At 40.7% G+C, this 18014-nt stretch overlaps 1 protein-coding gene across 3 annotated transcripts in view; it reads right to left on the reverse strand.

Annotated features, from left to right (window-relative positions):
* Positions 1 to 312: 312 nt before the first annotated feature.
* Positions 313 to 18014, reverse strand: part of ZNF239 (zinc finger protein 239) — a 40104-nt gene continuing 22402 nt past the window's right edge. For 2 of the 3 annotated variants that reach the window (XR_008957966.1, XR_008957967.1), the window contains one exon: positions 313 to 2798. The gene's annotated coding sequence lies outside the window, so the exon portion shown is untranslated. The remainder of the gene's footprint in view (positions 2799 to 18014) is intronic. The other variant, XR_008957965.1, reaches the window with a different exon arrangement.

Below are 18014 nucleotides of genomic sequence, written 5' to 3' on the forward strand. Positions count from 1 at the left end.
TGCTCTATATTGTTGCCCATATTTGGGTTGTCAGTCCTTTTTAAAAATTTGCACTTATTTTTTATTTATTTATTTATTTATTTATTTATTTATTTATTTATTTATTTATTTATTTATAAAGATTTTATTTATTTATTTGACAGAGAGAGACAGCCAGCGAGAGAGGGAACACAAGCAGGGGGAGTGGGAGAGGAAGAAGCAGGCTCCTAGCAGAGGAGTCTGATGTGGGGCTCGATCCCAGAACGCTGGGATCACGCCCTGAGCCGAAGGCAGACGCTTAACGATTGTGCCACCCAGGAGCCCCTGCACTTATTTTTTATTGAGATATAATTTTTATTGAGCTATAAATGACATATAACATATTAGTTTCAAGTGTCCAACACAATGACTTAATGTATCTATATATTATGAAATGATCACAATAACTCTAGTTAACATCCATCACAACACCGTTAAAATTTTTTTCTTGTGATGAGAACTTTTAACATTTACTCTATTAGAGACATTCAGATATGCAATATAATATAGTCACCATGCTGTACATTACATCTCCATGACATATTTATTTTATAACTGGAAGTTTGTACCTTTTTTTTTTTTAATGTAGGCTTCATGTGCAGCATGGAGCCAAATGCAGGGCTTGAACTCATGACCCTAAGATCAAGGGTCGAACACTTAACTGAGACACCCAGGCACCCTCGAAGTTTGTACCTTTTGACCACCTTCACCCATTTTGCCCACCTTCTCCGTCTTCCTCTGGCAACCATCAATCTGTTCTTTTTATTTAAGAGCTCAGTGTTTTCTTTCTTTTTTTCTTTCTTCCTTTCGTTTTTGATTCGCATACAAATACAAGTGAGATCATATGTTAAAATACAGATTGTGGTGCCTGACTGGCTCAGTTGATAGAGCACGTGACTCTTGATCTCAGGGTCCTGAGTTCAAGCCCCATGTTGGGCATGGACCCTACTTTAAAAGAAAAAAATACAAGTGAGATCATATCACTTGTCTTTCTTTCTCTGACTTATTTTACTTAGCATAATGCTCTCAAGGTCCATTCATGTTGCAAATGTTGTGTTCCTCCTTTTTTATGGCTTTATAATTCATGTGTGGAATCCAACACTAACTTGTGATAAAAACTTCACTAGGAATAGAGTGGAAGTTTCTCAACTTGATAAAGACCACAAAAAAACCCTACAGTTAAGATCATATTTAGTAATGAGAAACTCAAAGCTTTTGCATTAAGATCTATTATAAGGGAAGGATGTCCCTTCTTACCACTCTTTTTCAAAATTGTACTGGAAGCCCTTGCTATTGCAGTAAGGCAAGAAAGGGAAATAAAATGTATGTAGGTTAGGAAGGAAGATACAAAGTCTTTGTTTGCAGCTGGCATGGTTGTCTATGCAGAAAATCTGGAAGAATTCACAGACAAACTCCAGTGTGTTCCATTATGTAGATTATAGTATCTATGGATATTATAGAGAAGAGGATATTATGGAAAACATCATGTTAGTAAATTCCATAACTGAGAGGAGGTGGACTAATATTTTGAAAAACATATACTAAATCCAACCCAAATTAAATAGAAAATGCAGAAGAGCTCTATAACTGTTAAGTAAGTTGAATATGTACATATGGCATACTCACTGAGATAGACCATATTTGGGGCCATAAAACAAGTCTAAATATGTTTAAAAGGATTAATCTGGCATAAGTAAGAACCACTGAATTTGAAGATAGATCAGGAGAGGTTTTCCATTCTAAATAACAGTTAATAGAAACTGTCTCCCAGGGGGTCCAGATTCTGGACTTAACAGGAAAATTGTTCAAAAAAGCTATTATAAATATGTTCAAAGAACTAAAGGAAACAATGCTTAAAGATTAAAAGGAAAGTATGATGACACTGGCTCATCAAATAGAAATCATCAGTAAAAAGAAATTATTAAAGAAAACATGGGAGGTATGGACTTGCAAAGTACAATGAGTGAAATGAAAAAAAATCAGTAGAAGGATTTTAACATCAGATTTGAGCTGGCAATGGAAAGAATCCGTGAATTTGAGGATAGATCAATAGGGATTTACAGTCTAGACACCAGAAAGCATAAGAGGAATGAGGAAAAGCGAACAGAGCCTCAGAGACCTGTGGAACACCACCAGACATAGCAACAAAACAATAATGGGAGTCCCAGAAGGAGAGGAGAGAAAGGCATAGAAAACATAAGTAATATCCAAAAACTTCCCAAATTTGATGAAAAATGTTAATTTACATATTCATTAAGCTCAATAAATGCAAAGTAGTATAAATACAAACAGACCCACAGCTAGATACGTTATAGTCAAGCCAGAAACAGAAAATTTTGAAAGCAGCGAAAGAAAAGCAATTTACCATATACAATAATATTAACAGCTGATTTCTCATCAGAAACAATGGAGACCAAATCAGTAGAATGACATTACATGTGCTGAACGGAGAGGCATCATGGCATGAAAAGCGTTCTTCCTTCTTGTTCCCTTCTTTAACATTTAATTAGGCATCCATTCATGAATAAAAGTGCCTCTGTAGGATTTGTGGGATCCAGTACTATATGCCAAGGAACCTGAAAGGAGTCTTGCCCACCTTGTGTTCAGCAATAGGCAGACAGACCTTGGTAGGGGCTGCAGAATGAGGACAGCCAATGAACCTGCTCCAGCCCCTTCTTGGCTGTGTTTGGGGAAAACATGGAGTGCATCCTGGGCAGATACCCACAGATGAGAGACACTGTAGAAGTCCAGTCTTTCCAAGGGGGGATTCCAGCACACCACTGAAGGAAAAAAAAAAACAACATTATGAGATCGAATGCAGTGGATGGAATAAGAGGAGTTTTGCCAGCACTGCCTATTCCCTAAGGTGACAGTGAGGTTGAACTATCTTTCAGCAACCTCTCTTGCTGGGGAAAAGGAAAGCAGTGAGTTTGTGCCTAGTTATCCCAGTTGTGTGAGACACTGCTGGAGAGTAACCAGTTTCTCCCAAGTGTGGGGGAGGGAGGAGATTAGGAAAGAGGCATATAAGATTATCAAAGGCACTAAAGGGGCATGGTTCCTGATGACTACCCTCAGGACTTCTGCAGGAAGTCTGCCCATGAACTTGTGTGAGCTTCACCCAAGGATCTCCCACTGGGAGTGTGTCCACCCTGAACACCCTGAGTACTAAACCCACATCTTCTCCCACTCTTCTCCCACTGTGGGCTGGCTCCTTGGGCATACTCCTGACTATGGCCACAAGAGTGAGTCTAGTAATCAGTTAATGGAGTGCTATAAGAAAATCAGACCAGGATCTGTGGGCATGGGAGAATCCTCAAACATGAGTTATAGTACCATCTTCTGGAAAACAAAGGAGACGTGTGAGCAATCTGCTTGGTGAATTATAAAAACCAGGAAAGACAAAAGTTTAAGAATTCTGCCATAAGAAAAAAAATTCTGCCACAAGAGGGAGCAAGAAGTGTGGAGCAGGAGTTTCTATACAAAGGTGGAGAAGCCCCAGATAGAACAGGACCAATGAATACTATACCCCATCTGAAGGCAACTAGTAATGATTTGAGGAGGTGTCTGCTACTTCAAATGTGAAAACAGCAACGCAGAACCACAAGGAAGATGAAGAATAAACAAAACATGTCATCACCAAAAGATAACAGTTCTCTAAAAATTGAGCTCAAAGGCATGGACTTCAGTGATCTAGCTGGCAAAGAATTCAAAATAGCTGTTTTGAAGAAACTCAAATCAGCTACAAGGAAACTCAGTCCAATGAAATGGGAAAAAGCATTCATGAACAAAATGCGGTATTTATCAAAGAGAAATCAATAGTCAAACAGAATCTCTAGAGCTGAAGAATTCGATGAGTAAAGTGAAAAAAAAAAGAAAAGCAGTAGAGATCATCTGCATCAGAGTAGAGCAGACTAGAGGGCAGGAATTTTGAAACAACCCAGTCAGAGCAGAACAAAGGGAAAAGAAGAAAAAAGAGTAAGGAAAGCCTACACTAGTGGTAATCATACTGTAATATATAAATATGTCATACCAAGATATGGTACACTTTAAACTTATACAATGTTATATGTCAGTTGTATCTCAAGAAGAAAAAGAAAAAGTGCTGAAAGGAAAAATCAAAACTACCCTATAAACCAAGAATTGTATATCTAGCAAAATTACCAAATTAAAAAATGAAGGTGATAAAATAGTGGCATTCCACTACACACCTACTGGAATGGTGCAAATCCACAACACCGACGGCACCGAGTGTTGGCAAGAGTGTGGAGCAACAGGAACGCTTATTGATTGTTGGTAGGAATGCAAAATGGCACAGCCAGTTTTGAACACATTTTGGCAGTTTCATATAAAACTAAATATACTAATAATAAAAAATGAGGAAATCCTGCCATTTGCAACAACACAGATGGACCTTGAGGGCATCATGCTTAGTGAAATAGGTCAGACAGAGAAAGACAAATACTGTGTGATCTCACATATATGTGGAATCTAAACAACAACAAAACTACTAGAAAAAGAGATCAGATTTGTGGTCATCAGAGGCAGGGGTGGGAGGAAGGGGAGTTGGAGGAAGGTGGTCAAAAGGTACAAATTTCAAGTTACAAGGTAAATAGGTATTAGGGCCATCATGTACAACATGACGAGTATAGTTACCACTGCTGTGTGATACATATGAAGAGAGTTACTGTTCTATTGTTGAGAGAGTAAATCCTAAGAATTCTCATTACTAAGAGAATTTTTTTTTTCTTTTTCTTCTCATTTCTTTTTATTGTATCTATATTCGATGACAGATGTTAACTGAACTTATTGTGGTTATCATTTCACAATATGTAAGTCAAACCTTGATCCTGTAAACCTGAAACTCATTCAGTGATATATGTCAATTACATCTCAATAAAACTGGGTGTGCATGTGACTAAATATACTCTTACAATGCAATGTGGCAGTCACATTAGTGTTTACCCAAAAGAGTTTGAAACTTATGTCCACAAAAAAAGTATGGATGCTTGTGGATGTTTACAGCAGATTTATCCATAACTGTGAAAACTTGGAAGCAATCACAATGTCTTTTGTTAGCATAAACTGTGGTATATGCAGACGATGGAATATTAGTGCTAAGAAGAAATGGCATCACCTTTTCATGCCGTGAAAAGACACCGAGGAACCTGAAATGTTTATTACACTAAATGAAAGAAGCTGATCTGACAAGGCTAAATATTGTGTGGCTTCAACTACATGACATTCTAGAAAAGGCAGAATTACGGATACAGTAACAAGATCAGTGGTTGCCAGAGGTTGAGGGGGGAGAGAGGGATAAATAGACACAGGATTTTTAGAGCAGTGAAACTATCCTGTATGGTACTATAATGGTGGATACGCATCATTATACATTTGTCAAAATCCATAAAATTTAAAACACAAAGAATGAACCCTAAATAAAAACTGTGGACATTGGGTGCTAATGATGTGTCAATGTAGATTCAGTTGTAACAAATGCACTCTTCTACTCCCGAATGTTGATAGTGGGGGAGGCCCAGCATGTGTTGGGGTCAATGGGTACCCCTCCATCCCCTCATTCATTTTGCATGTGTCTTTAGGCCTGAAATGAGTCTCTTGTAGGCAGCATACAGATGGGACTTGGTTTTTTTTTTTTTTTTAATCCATTCTGTCACCCTATGTCTTTTGATTGGAGTGTTTAGTTCATTTACATTCAAAGTAATTATTGGTAAGTATGTGTTTATTGCCATTTTGTTGCTTATTTTGTGGTTGTTTTTGAGGTTCTTCCCTGATTGTTTCTTTTCTTGCTCTCATGGTTTGCTGGCTTTCTTTAGTGATAGACTTGGATTCCTTTCTCTTTATTTTTTGCATATTTATTGCTGGTTTTTGATTTGTGGTTACCATTTGGTGTGTATATAACATCTTCTACATATAGCAGTCTATATTAAATTGATGGTTGCTTAAGTTTGAGCCCATTCTTTATCCTTCCCCGCCATGTTTTTGGTATATGGTGTCATACTTTACTTCCTAAAGAAGATATAGTAGGGGCGCCTGGGTGGCTCAGCCGTTGAGTGTCTGCCTTCAGCTCAGGTCATGATCCCAGCATCCTGGAGTCGAGCCCTGCATCGGGCTCCCTGCTCCGCGGGAGGCCTGCTCCCTCTCACACTCTCCTTGCTTGTGTTCCCTCTCACTGTCTCTCTGTCAAATAAATAAATAAAATCTTAAAAAAAATAAAGAAGATATGGTATATATGTACACAATGGAATATTATTCACCATAAAAAAGTGAAATCTTGCCATTTACAACAATATGGATGAATCTAGAGGGTATAATGCTAAGTAAAATAGAGAAAAACAAGTATCGTATGATTTCACTCATATGTGGAATTTAAGAAAAACAGTGAACAAAGGAAGAAAAAAAGTGACAAGCCAAAAAACAGACTCTTAACTATAGAGAACAAAAAAAAAAAAAACAAAAACCCAGATACCAGAGGGGAGATGGGTGGGGGGATGGGCAAAATAGGTGATGGGGATGAAGAGTATACTTACTTTTGAGCACTGAGTAATATATGGAACTCTTGAATCAGTATATTATACACCTGAAATTAATATAACACTATGTTAACTACACTGGAATTAAATACTTTTAAAAGTTTTTTTAGAGTAGGCTCCACACCCAGCATGGAGCCCAACAATGGGCTTGAACTCACGACCCTGAGATGAAGACCTGAAGTGAGATCAAGAGTCAGACACTTAACTGACAGAGCCACTCAGGTGCTCATGGAATTAAAAATTTTTTAAAAGAGATTCATAAAAAGAAAAAAACCCCTTAATATTAAGAGCTTCAGTGTCCTTAAATCTCTCTGCCTCTTCATTCACTGCCTGTATTTAGGGCATGCCACTTCAACAAAACACTGATATCATCCAGTACTTTTTAAAAAACGATTACTTAGAAAAATAACAAAATAATCTTATATAAAAATGCTTGCACATTTAAATTTGAGAAATGCAGATCAATAGAAAAAATTTGTTTACAGTGCAAACATTTAACATTTTCATGTATTTCCCTTTAGTCTGTTTTTTTCACTCTTTATAGTAATAGTCATTTTTTATATGCACAATTGGTATGTAAATTATATCCCAATTTTTCTTTTTAAAATATATAATATTTGTAACTTTTACTTTGAATGAGTATACATGGACTTTAAAAATATGAACATTTAGGTCAGACCCCCATTTTCCCCACTTGGCAGAACAAAACAAAATACAGCACTGAAGGCTTGTAATGGATTTATTTATTGAATTACTTTGTAAACATGACTGCATGTTGGAATCACTTGGGGAGCTTTGCTGAGGCCCTATCCCAGACCAATTAAAGTAAAAATCTCTCAGGTGGGATTTTCTTAAGCTGTGATAGTAACGTGCTGCCAAGTTTGAGAACTGTTATATCATAGGGGTGATCCTCAAGTTTAGTGGGTATCTGAGTCACTCGGAGGGCTTATTAAAGCACAGGGTGGTCCTGCCCCCAGCGTTTCTGATTCAGGAGGTCTGGAGTGGGCTTGAGGAGATGCACTTTTTTAAAAAGATTATTTATTGATTTGACAGAGAGATAGCCAGTGAGAGAGGGAACACAAGCAGGGGGAGTGGGAGAGGAAGAAGCAGGCTTCCCACTGAGCAGGAAGCCCGATGCGGGGCTCGACTCCAGGACCCTGGGATCATGACCTGAGCCAAAGGTAGACGCTTAACGACTGAGCCACCCAGGCACCCCAGGAGATGCATTTCTAACTAGTTCCCAGGTGAGACTGATGCTGATGCTGCTGGTCTGTGGACCCCACCTTGCGAGCCACTGATTTGTAGAGAATGCTTCCTTTAAGAGAGACTGGACCTTAATCAAAGTGTTTTCAGGATAAGGTGCACATATTTATCACTTTATTAGCAATGTAGAGCTAAACTAGCTTCACTTTAGCACTTGTGACATTACAGTATAATTATTTTATTTTATATATTTGTATATTATATTTATATATATTATAATTGTTTTTAGTTTTTTTGATTTTAGAGGCAGGAAAGGTTATTTGGAAAACAGTTTACTTTGACCATCAATCTGATGCAGTAAAGGCAGTATCAGGTGATTTGAATAGTTAATTGTTAAACTCAAGCTATAAGAAGACTAGGGCTTTGCCGTGGGGATAGGAGTCAGTGGTGGGGAGGAAGGAAGACGCTCTCTCTTTGAAGGTCAGTGTTTTCCGGGAAACATTTCAGTCTTGCTGCAGTCGGCACCTTCGGCGTGGGTGCGGTGAGAATGCGTGACTGCCATCACGTTCTTTATCTTTGCATCAGACTCACCTCTAGACGTTCAGATTGAATGTTTAGAGAATTCTCCAGGTGACTCTCATAGGAAGCAGGCCTGAGGAGCCCTGGCTGGTGAGGAGCTGTGGGCCCCGTGACGTGTTGCTGCATTTTGGTGGCACCTCTGGGCTGGGCGGGTTGCACGGCACTGCGCTGCTCTGGCCCTCGGTGGGTCAGGCGCTGAGAAGGGAGGACCTCTATCAGCTGCAAACATGGTTAGGCTTCAGCACGTGCACTCTATAAAGCTCACAAAATTTACAGGAAGGAAAGCAGACCTAGCAATGGCTGAGGTGTGTAAGAAGGAGGCCGCCAGACACCCTGGTTGATATGAGCAGCTTTGAAAGAGCTGTGGAAACCGCAGAAGCACTGGCATCTCGGTTGCCGAGGTACGTAGGTATTTCCCAGGCTTGGACTCCTGGAGGCCAGATTCTCAGAGCTCTGGTTCCTGCACGGGGAATTGATGGGCGAGGGTCAGCTGCCCTGTTCTCTTTGAGGGGCTCCTATGCCCTAGGAAGAAGGAACATATCATGGGAGTACTGTTTCACATGCTTATTTTGTCATGTCACCTGTTCTGTAGCTTCCTTGTCCTCTCCCAGAGCACTAGATATTCACTCAACTCTCAGATCAGGAGAGGCTCTTTGCGCCCCTTCTCCACTGCTGTGGGACTTGGACACATGGATTAATATTTAGCAAGATACATTCCATCACAGGATTGTCATAAGAAAGTTTGAAATTGTCTGGCATATTGTATATCTGGCTATTTTAGAAAGCTTTACCAGTGTGTGTGGGTCAAATTCTTTCTGGCCTTAAATGCTGTCGTAGCAAAGTCCTGGATGTCTCCTCTTGGAGCAGAAGAGGACGAGGACATGGCGGATTTGGGGCACGAGCATTGTCATCAGGCTTGACTGCAGTTGTCACACTTGCAAGGCTCTCCTACCAGGATAAGGACGCATTTGCATGGTACCATTCAGGCTTAGTTTGCCTTTGAAAGCCTACAAGAGGGGTGCCTGAGTGGCTCAGTCTGTTGGGCATCTGCTTTGGGCTCAGGTCATGATCCTAGGGTCCTGGGATCGAGTCCCGCATCGGGCTCCTTGCTCAGCAAGGAGTGTGCTTCTTGCTCTCCCTCACAAATAAATAAAATCTTTTAAAAAAAAGAAAAGAAAACCATTGGGGTTCCAAAGAGAAAATGCATAAAACTAAAAAGCAAAAAAAAAAAAAAAAAAAAAAAAAGCCTTTAAGAAATGTAGGATGCTTTTGCTATCCCCACTTTTTCCTACAAGCTTAAGTACTATGCAGGGAGATTCTAGACCTCTGTAGGGCCACACAGCTGACAAATATTAGAGCAGGACTTCAAGCTATGTCTTGAGGTTTGGGGCTGTTCTCAAACTTTGGTTTTATCAGTGTTATCTGGGAGCTGGGTAAAAATGTGGAGCCCAGGTCCTATCTAGTGTTGGTGAGCCTGTGGCTCTGTGGGCTTCAGGGGCCAGCTCCCTGCTAATTCTGATAAAAAGCCAAGTTCAAGCACTACTTCAGACTCTGCACACAAGCTAATCTGTTAGCTCCCACATATAAAGTCTAGATGAAGGCACTGATAGCATCAGAGAAATCGTTATTTCAGCAAACATAAGATTGCCCTTCCCATGTGTCCTGGGTGGGGAGAAGGGTTTTCAAAATAGGGAAGATAGTGCAGGAAGGGTTCTTTGGGCTTGGTCAAGCATGTAGGTGTGAGAACAGGGTAAGCAGGGTAGTATTCGGGGAGCCTTAAGGAAGGGAAAACCAAGAAAAGATTATAGAAAGCTAGAATGGGGCCTGGCCACCAAGATCTCCGAATGTTGGGCTAAGGATCTGAGCTATGTCTGTGTCCTTTAGGAGTACAGGTGACCATAACACCAAGATGGAGCTTATTAAGAAAATATTTGTTTCATGTTAAGACATTGATGGGGCCGAACGGGGTAAGTGAATTAACACTTTTTCTGTTCTCCTACTTGATTTTGGCCTCAAATGGAAGAGCTGGACACATGCAAAGAGAGAAGCAATGGCCTACCAGGGACAAAACCAGGCCCCCAGGTAAGAGCCTGTTCTCAAGGGCCCTGATGACAAGCTTACTGTGCCTAGTGATTCTAGGAAGATAGAACATGTTCCTGGACAAAAGTCTCACTCTGGCACCCTGGAGGCAGGAGTGGAGGTGTGGGCCCAGATTCCCCTGTGCTAGCCAGCACAAGCTTAGGACCTTCTGGGGCTTTGCAAAGTTCCCCTTCTTCCACAGGCAGCTCAACAGTCTGGCCTCAAACCACTCTCTCGCCTTTGACATATTCTCCCAGTGAAAAGTCTAGAAAATCAGGAAGTCAGAGACAAAATCCCATCCCAGGACAGGGGCCCCTTAGGACACTAACTGGCTCCTCTGGGGAAGACCTAGGGCCGTCTCTGCAATTCAGCCACCAGCTCCTGCAGCCATCATTGCAGGAGTGTCCAAAATGGGAAGAACCCTTGAGTCCAAGGCTCAAGGATCTGAATGTTCTGACTGAGATCTAAGTGTTCATTAGGTTGAAGAGTTTCACAGTTTTCTGAGGGATGGCTCTGCCTCTGGTTCGCGCAAATTCCTGCCTGTGTCTCTGTAGGGGCGGTTGGACACTCGTCTCCATGGGGCCTGCTGCTGCTGCCGTTTTTACTGTTTTATTGTTGCACACATTAACTGTGAGCTAGTGGAGTTCTAGCTCTCCTACCATGTGCCTTTTCTTACATATGATACAGGACTCAGATCTGAATTTTATCCTAATGTGAATGAAAAAGATGATTTAAAGTCTTATTTCCAGGATGAAATCGTTGATTAAAAATTAACTTCAGACATCGAGGAGAACCACTACTGAAGAACCATACTCTGTGCTCAGGGGTTTAGCCCAGGTGGGGGTGCGAGGTACACTGTACCTTTTATTTCTTCTAATGGGTCAATAAAATTGTTATCTATTTATTTTCTGAGTCACTGCATTCCTCTGCTACTCTGCATCCAGCATCTTGGGTCTTAGAACCAGGCACTCTTCAGCTTGTCACGGGGGGCTGGCTTTCCCCTCACCAACTTATTTTCCAAGCCTTGTCTCACTTTCTTTTCATCCAGCTCAATGGACTAAGTCTTGGGCAAAGTCCATCACCATTCTTCATCCCTGTCTTTGCTCATGACTTCCCTTCAGCTAGGCTTATTTTTATCTAAAAATAAAGCCTAAAGACTAATTTTTTAAAAAAGATTTATTTATTTTAGAAATAGCTCGAGCAGGGGGAGGGGCAGAGGGAGAGAAAATCCTCAAGCAGACTCCCTGCTAAGTAGGGAGCCCCACATGGGGCTCGATCTTACACCCTGAAGTCATGACCTGAGCCAGAATCAAGAGTCTGCTGCCTAACTGACTGAGGCACCCAGGCGCTCCTCATTTTATTATTATTTTTTAAAAGACCCTCTACTTAATTTTTAAAAATATTTTTAAGTAATTTCTTCATCCAACGTGGGGCCCAAACCCACAACCTTGACATCAAGAGTCGTGTGCTCCTCTGACTGAGCCAGCCACGTGCCCCAAGACTATTTTTTTCTTTTTTCTTTTTTTGAAGATTTGTTTATTTATTTGAGAGAAAAAGAGGGCATGAGTGTGTGAGCGAGGGCAGGGGCAGAGGGAGAGGGAGAGAGAGAGAATCTCCAGCAGACTCCCTGCTGAGCATGGAGCTCAACACAGGGCTCGATCTCACAGCCCTGAAATCATGAGCTGAGCGGAAACGAAGAGGTGGACACTTAACCGACAAAGCCACCCAGGCGCACCCCCGCCTCCCCCAAGACTTTTTATAGTTGAAAGCCAGAGGACCCGTTTTCATTTATGGATATATAGGAGTATTCTGTTTCTTATACTGAATATTACAAGTCTATGGAATATGCATGTTTATATGTTCTCTTCTATTAAATATTGTTGCTTAAAATTATAGATCAATTTCTACTTGTGTAAGTCAGGAAGAATAGACACTGGAAACTGACCTAAATTTTTCCAGAAAAATGAAGAACTGTACCAAGAACAGGAAGAATTGCTAGCACAAGTGGCCACACAATACCAGGTATAAAACCATGTTTTCAGACAACGTAGTCCCAAAAGTTCCAAGAGGAGAGCGTACGACAAAGACTAAACCCCTAGATACAGATGAAGCCTCTGGTCACCCTACTGACTACAATTAGATGACAAGTAGGTGCAGTGCAGTCGAGGGCAGACTGTGAGTGGACAGCCTGTGAGCAGACTTGATGGACGCAGGAATGGGGAGACTGCTCTTCCAAAAAAGCAAACTTTTGGGGGCGCCTGGGTGGCTCAGTTGGTTGAGCGTCTGCCTTCGGCTCAGGTCATGATCTCGGGGTCCTGGGATTGAGCCTGGCATTGAGCTCCCTCCTCAGTGGCAAGTCTACTTCTCCTTCTTCCTCTGTGATCTCTCTGGTTCTCGCTCTCTCTCAAATAAATAAAAGCTTTAAGAAAAACCCAAACTTTTTACTGAAGTATAACAGAGAGAAAAGTGCCCAAATTATAAGTATACAGCTCAACTAGTATATAACTAATATACATAAAGTGAACACAGTTGCATAACCACCAGCTGGTTCAAGAAATTCAACATTACCAACACTGCAGATATCACCCTTGTGCCCCCTCACAGTCCCTTACCCCTCCAGTGTTAACTGTGATCCTGATTTCTAACCCCATGTGTTATATTTTCCTGCTTTTGCTATATTTTTTAATGCCCAACCATGACCACCAAGGACAACAACTTAGTCCAAGTGCAGGCTTATTGGCTTGTTGCAACAAGGAAGGACACCTCAGCAACTCGGGTGCATCTTGTCAGAAGAGGGAGCAGGGAAAGGCAGGGCTTGGGTTGAATAATTCTGAGGGGGACTAAGGAGTAGTGGGGATCAGGTCTAAATTGGGAGCTGTCATCAGGCAGTTTGGCAATTAAGTATCTCCATAGTGTTTGCTCAGAAGATGGGAACAGCAAGGCAGGACTGGTGCCTCATTAGTAAAAAGGCAGCAGTCACTTGAAGAAGGGGGTCGTGATGGCACTTTGTATGTGTAGCATGACCTTGGGAGAAATATTTTTTGTTAACTTTGCAGCTGGCTTTATGTCTGTTATCAGATAATAGGTATAGGCAACGGCTGATTTTTTACTTTCAATCTTGGACTAATTCTATTCATTTGGTATAAATAAAATCACACAATGTACATATTTCATGTCTGGCTTCTTCCATTTGACACTGTGTTTGTGAGATTCATTCCTCTAGCTGCATGTAATTGTGGTCTGCTCATTGTCAGTGCAGTGTAATGTTTCCCTGTGTCAGCATACCACGCTTTTCCATTCTGTTGTGAGCACTGGAGAATTTTCAGTTCTTGGCACAAAGAGTGCTGCTATTAACAACCCAGTGCATGCTTTTCAATCAGCACATGGGCCCATTTCTGTTGAACATATACCAAAAGTAAAATTGCTGGGTCATTTGGTATGCATACAGACAGCTTTAGTAGATTCCGCCATTGTTTTCCAAACTGGTTGCTTCAATTTAGATTCTCACGGCGACGTAGGAGAGTTGCCGTTGCTCCACGTCCTCACGAAGGCAGGGATTGTCTGCCTTTTCATGTGAGCCACTGGGATGGATGTGGAGTTCTGCCTTGTGGGGTTTTTGTTTGTTTTGTTTTTTATTAAAGAAAGCTCTATGCCCAATACGGGCTTGATCTCACCACACCGGGATTAGGGGTGCATGCTGTACCGACTAAGCCAGCCAGCCAGGTGCCGCTCGCTGCCTTGTGATTTTAATTGCATTTCCTTGATGGCTAATAAATTGGAATATTTTAACACGTGTTTATTGGCTCTTTGGATAGGCTTTTTTTGTGAAGTGCTTAAGTCTTTTGTTCATTTTTCTGTTGTGTTGCCAGCTTTTGTCTTATTAATTTATAGGTTTTTTTATATACTTTTTTTTTGAGGGGGTGGGCAGAGGGAGAGGGAGAGAGAATCTTAAGCAGGCTCCATGCCCAGTGTGGAGCTCATCACGGAGCCCATGATGGGGCTCGATCTCACAACCCTGAGATCATGATCTAAGCTGAAATCAAGGGTGTGATGCTTAACCGACTGAGCCACCCAGGAGCCCCAGTTATATTTATATATTCTTGATATAAGGTCTTTGTCAGATGTAAGTATTGCAGGTATCTTCATCCACCATGTTTGCCTTTTTACTTTTTTTTCTTTTTCTGTAAGATTTTATTTTAAGTAATTTCTACACCCAACGTGGGGCTGGAACTCACAACCCTGAGATCAAGAGTCGCATGTTCTACCAACTGAGCCAGCCAGGCGCCCTGCCTTTTTACTTTCTTAATAGTATTTTTTTTTGCACAGAAAATCTTAATGTGTTCCAATTTACCAGCTTTTTTCCCTTTGTGGTTAGAGTTTATTCACTGCTATTTCCTCAACTGCTAAGCCTAATATAGAGCGAGTGAATGGATGATTGAATGAACTAACGAAATTAGATGTATTAAAAATAGGGAGAGAAATAGGATGTTCATGGGGCGCCTGGGTGGCTCAGTTGTTAAGCGTCTGCCTTCAGCTCAGGACATGATCCCAGCTTTCTGGAATTGAGCCCAGGCATCAGGCTCCCTGCTCAGCAGGAAGCCTGCTTCTCCCTCTCACACTCCCCCTGCTTGTGTTCCCTCTCTAGCAGGCTGTCTCTCTCTCTCAGTCAAATAAATAAAATCTTAAAAAAAAAAAAAAAAGAAGAAGAAGAAATAGGATGTTCAGGGAAGACAATGCCCCAGGAGGTGTCATTGAACAAAGGCCTGAGTAAAATGGAGTTCAAAAAGACTAAAAGGAGATGAAGACAAATCAAACTTTATTGAGTAAAAGGAGGAGTATTTCATCAGATTCCCCCAAATGAGGACGGAGTGGTAGACGTTCAAGAAGCATCAGAGGACTTTTACAAATCAAGATTTTAATTCTTACAAAGTCCTGAGACTCATGCAGTCTCAGAACTTTGGGAAGAAAACTCAGGAAAATGAGTTTCAGTGTTCACAGGAAAATAGCAAACAGTTGGTGGCTGTTCAGAGGAAAACTGAACAAAAATTGTGTGGGGAGAATGTTTTCCAAAGCTCAGAGAAACCCATGGTTAACATCTGTCTGATAGACAGTACCTAAGCCCAGTTTTCAACAGTAAAGCAATCTGCCAATACTGCCAATTAAGAGATCCTTTGAAAACAAAGCAGTTTTAATATTCCAAAATGATGTACACTAGTACTTCATAGAATAGGCAAACCCATAGAAACAGAAAGTAGAATGTTGGTTGCTAGAGGCTGCGGGGAGGGGAGATAGAGGGCTGCATTTCAACAGGTATAAAGCTTCAGTTATGCAAGATAAATAAGTTGTAGAGATCTGCTGTCCAACATTGCGCCCACAGATAACAGTACCGTACTGTGCACCTACCAATTTGTTAAGACGGTAGATCTCATGTTAAGTGTTCATAGACAATACAAAAAATAATGTGCACCGGTGTATGTGTATGCATGTGTATATTTCAATTAGTTTTATTAATTTAGATTTATACACCACGTAAAATTTATGTATGATAAAAATATACCCATTTTATGTAAATAGTTCAAAAAATGTACTCCTGTTATTGCCACCACAGCTGACTGAACGTTTTCCATCTGTGATGCCACTTGGCAGTCACCTCTATCCCACCCCCGACCACCACTGAGCTGTCTTCTCTCATAGATTTGTCTTTTCTAGAATTTCCTATACATTATGTAACATTTTAAATCTGGTTTCTTTCATATATCATAATTCTTTTGAGATTCATTCTGTTGTATCAGTTTTTTTAATTGTTGTTTACTCATTCACCTGTTGATGGACACGTAGGTTGTTTCCAGTATGAATAGTATGCTTATTATGAGTAAACCTGCTATGAACATTCACAGAAAAGCTTTGGATGCCAATGTTTTCACTACTCTTGTAAACACCTAGGAGTGGCATTGCCAGCCTCTGTGATAAGTATATATCTCACTTTATAAGAACAGTTGAATTATTTTCCAAATGGTAGTTTGTATTTCTGCCAGCAACTTACTCCATGTTCTTGCCAATACTTGGTATTATTGTGTCTTTTAAATTTTAGCTATTCTGGGTGAGCAGTGGTATTTCATTGTGGTTTCAGTTTGCACTTCTCTAATGATTAGTGATATTGAACATCCTTTCACGTGCTTACTGGCCACTGTCTTTTATTACTGGGTTGTAAGGGTTCTTTACAGATTTTGGATACAAGTCCTCCTTTATCAGATATATATTCTACAAATATTTTCTCCAGTCCATAGTTATTTTCTTCATATGAAATTTTAAAATTGAAGTCCAGTTTGCCAGTTTTTCCTTTTTATGGTTTGTATTTTTTCTTCTAGGCACTTTACGTTTTTTGTGTGTATGTTTACATTGTTCATTTCTCTTAGCTTCCGGTAGATGCTGTCCTTCCTCGGCGTCTCAGCTTACAGCTGCATCACTCCCGTGTCTCTGCTGTCACATGGCATTCTCCCTTCATGTGCCTGGGTTTCTGTGTCTCTTCTATTTGTCCTTAATGGTGTGCTCCGTCCCAACGCTCAGGCCCAGCTCAGTTGCCCCAAACCCAGTGCAGGCTGGTACACGGTGCCTGCTGAGACTTAGGGTGGCCCCCCTCCTTTTTCTTTTTACTGCCTTGTTGCACTGGCTACATCTGGGACTATGTTGGCTAGAAGAGGGGAGTAGACACCTTTGCGTTCTTCTCAGTTTTAGGAGGAAACTGCTTTTTATTTTACTGTTAAGTCTGTCACATGCAGGTTCTTCCATAGACACCCTTTAGTAAATTGAGGATGGTCCCTTTAATTCTTTATCAATTTTGAGTTTCTAATCATGAATGAGCATTGATTTTGTTTTCAAATACTTTTTCTACATTTTAAAAAAGATACAGGTTTTCTTTTTTAGATGTATGATTAAATACATTGATTCTGAATGCTAACGCAAATTTGGATTTCTAGAATAAACTCTATGATGTATTACCATCTTTTATATGTAGCAGTTTCAACTTGCTATTTTTTAGAAGAATTTTTGCATCTGTTTGAGAGAGATGTGGATGTATGATTTTCTTTTCTTGTGAGGTCTTTTTCTGGCTTTGGTATGTGGGCAATGTTGGCTCATAAATGAGTTGTAAAGTGTTTCTTCCTAGAAGAGTTTGTGTAGAATTGTTAATATGTCTCCCTTAAATGTTTGGTAGAATTCATTTGTACCATCTGGTCCTGTACTTTTTCTGTGTGGGAAGGTTGTCAGCTACAAATTCAACTATTAGGGCTATTCTTGTTTTCTTTTTCTTATTTTTTAAAATATTTTTACTTATCTATTTATTTAAGGATTTTATTTGAGAGAGAGAGAGAGAAAGAAAGCATGAGTGGGGGTGGAGGGGCTGTGAGAGAGGGAGAGGACTCCTTGCTGAGCAGGGAGCCTGATACCAACCTGTCCCAGGACCCTGAGATCATGACTTGAGCCAGAGGCAGACGCTTAACCGACTGAGCCACCCAGGCACCCCTTCTTGAGCGAGCTTTGGTAGTTTGTGCCTTTCAAGGACTTTTTACATTTCACTGAAGTTGTTGA

This window comes from Ursus arctos, unplaced genomic scaffold, assembly GCF_023065955.2.
Source record: "Ursus arctos isolate Adak ecotype North America unplaced genomic scaffold, UrsArc2.0 scaffold_7, whole genome shotgun sequence".
Taxonomy (NCBI): Eukaryota; Metazoa; Chordata; class Mammalia; order Carnivora; family Ursidae; genus Ursus; species Ursus arctos.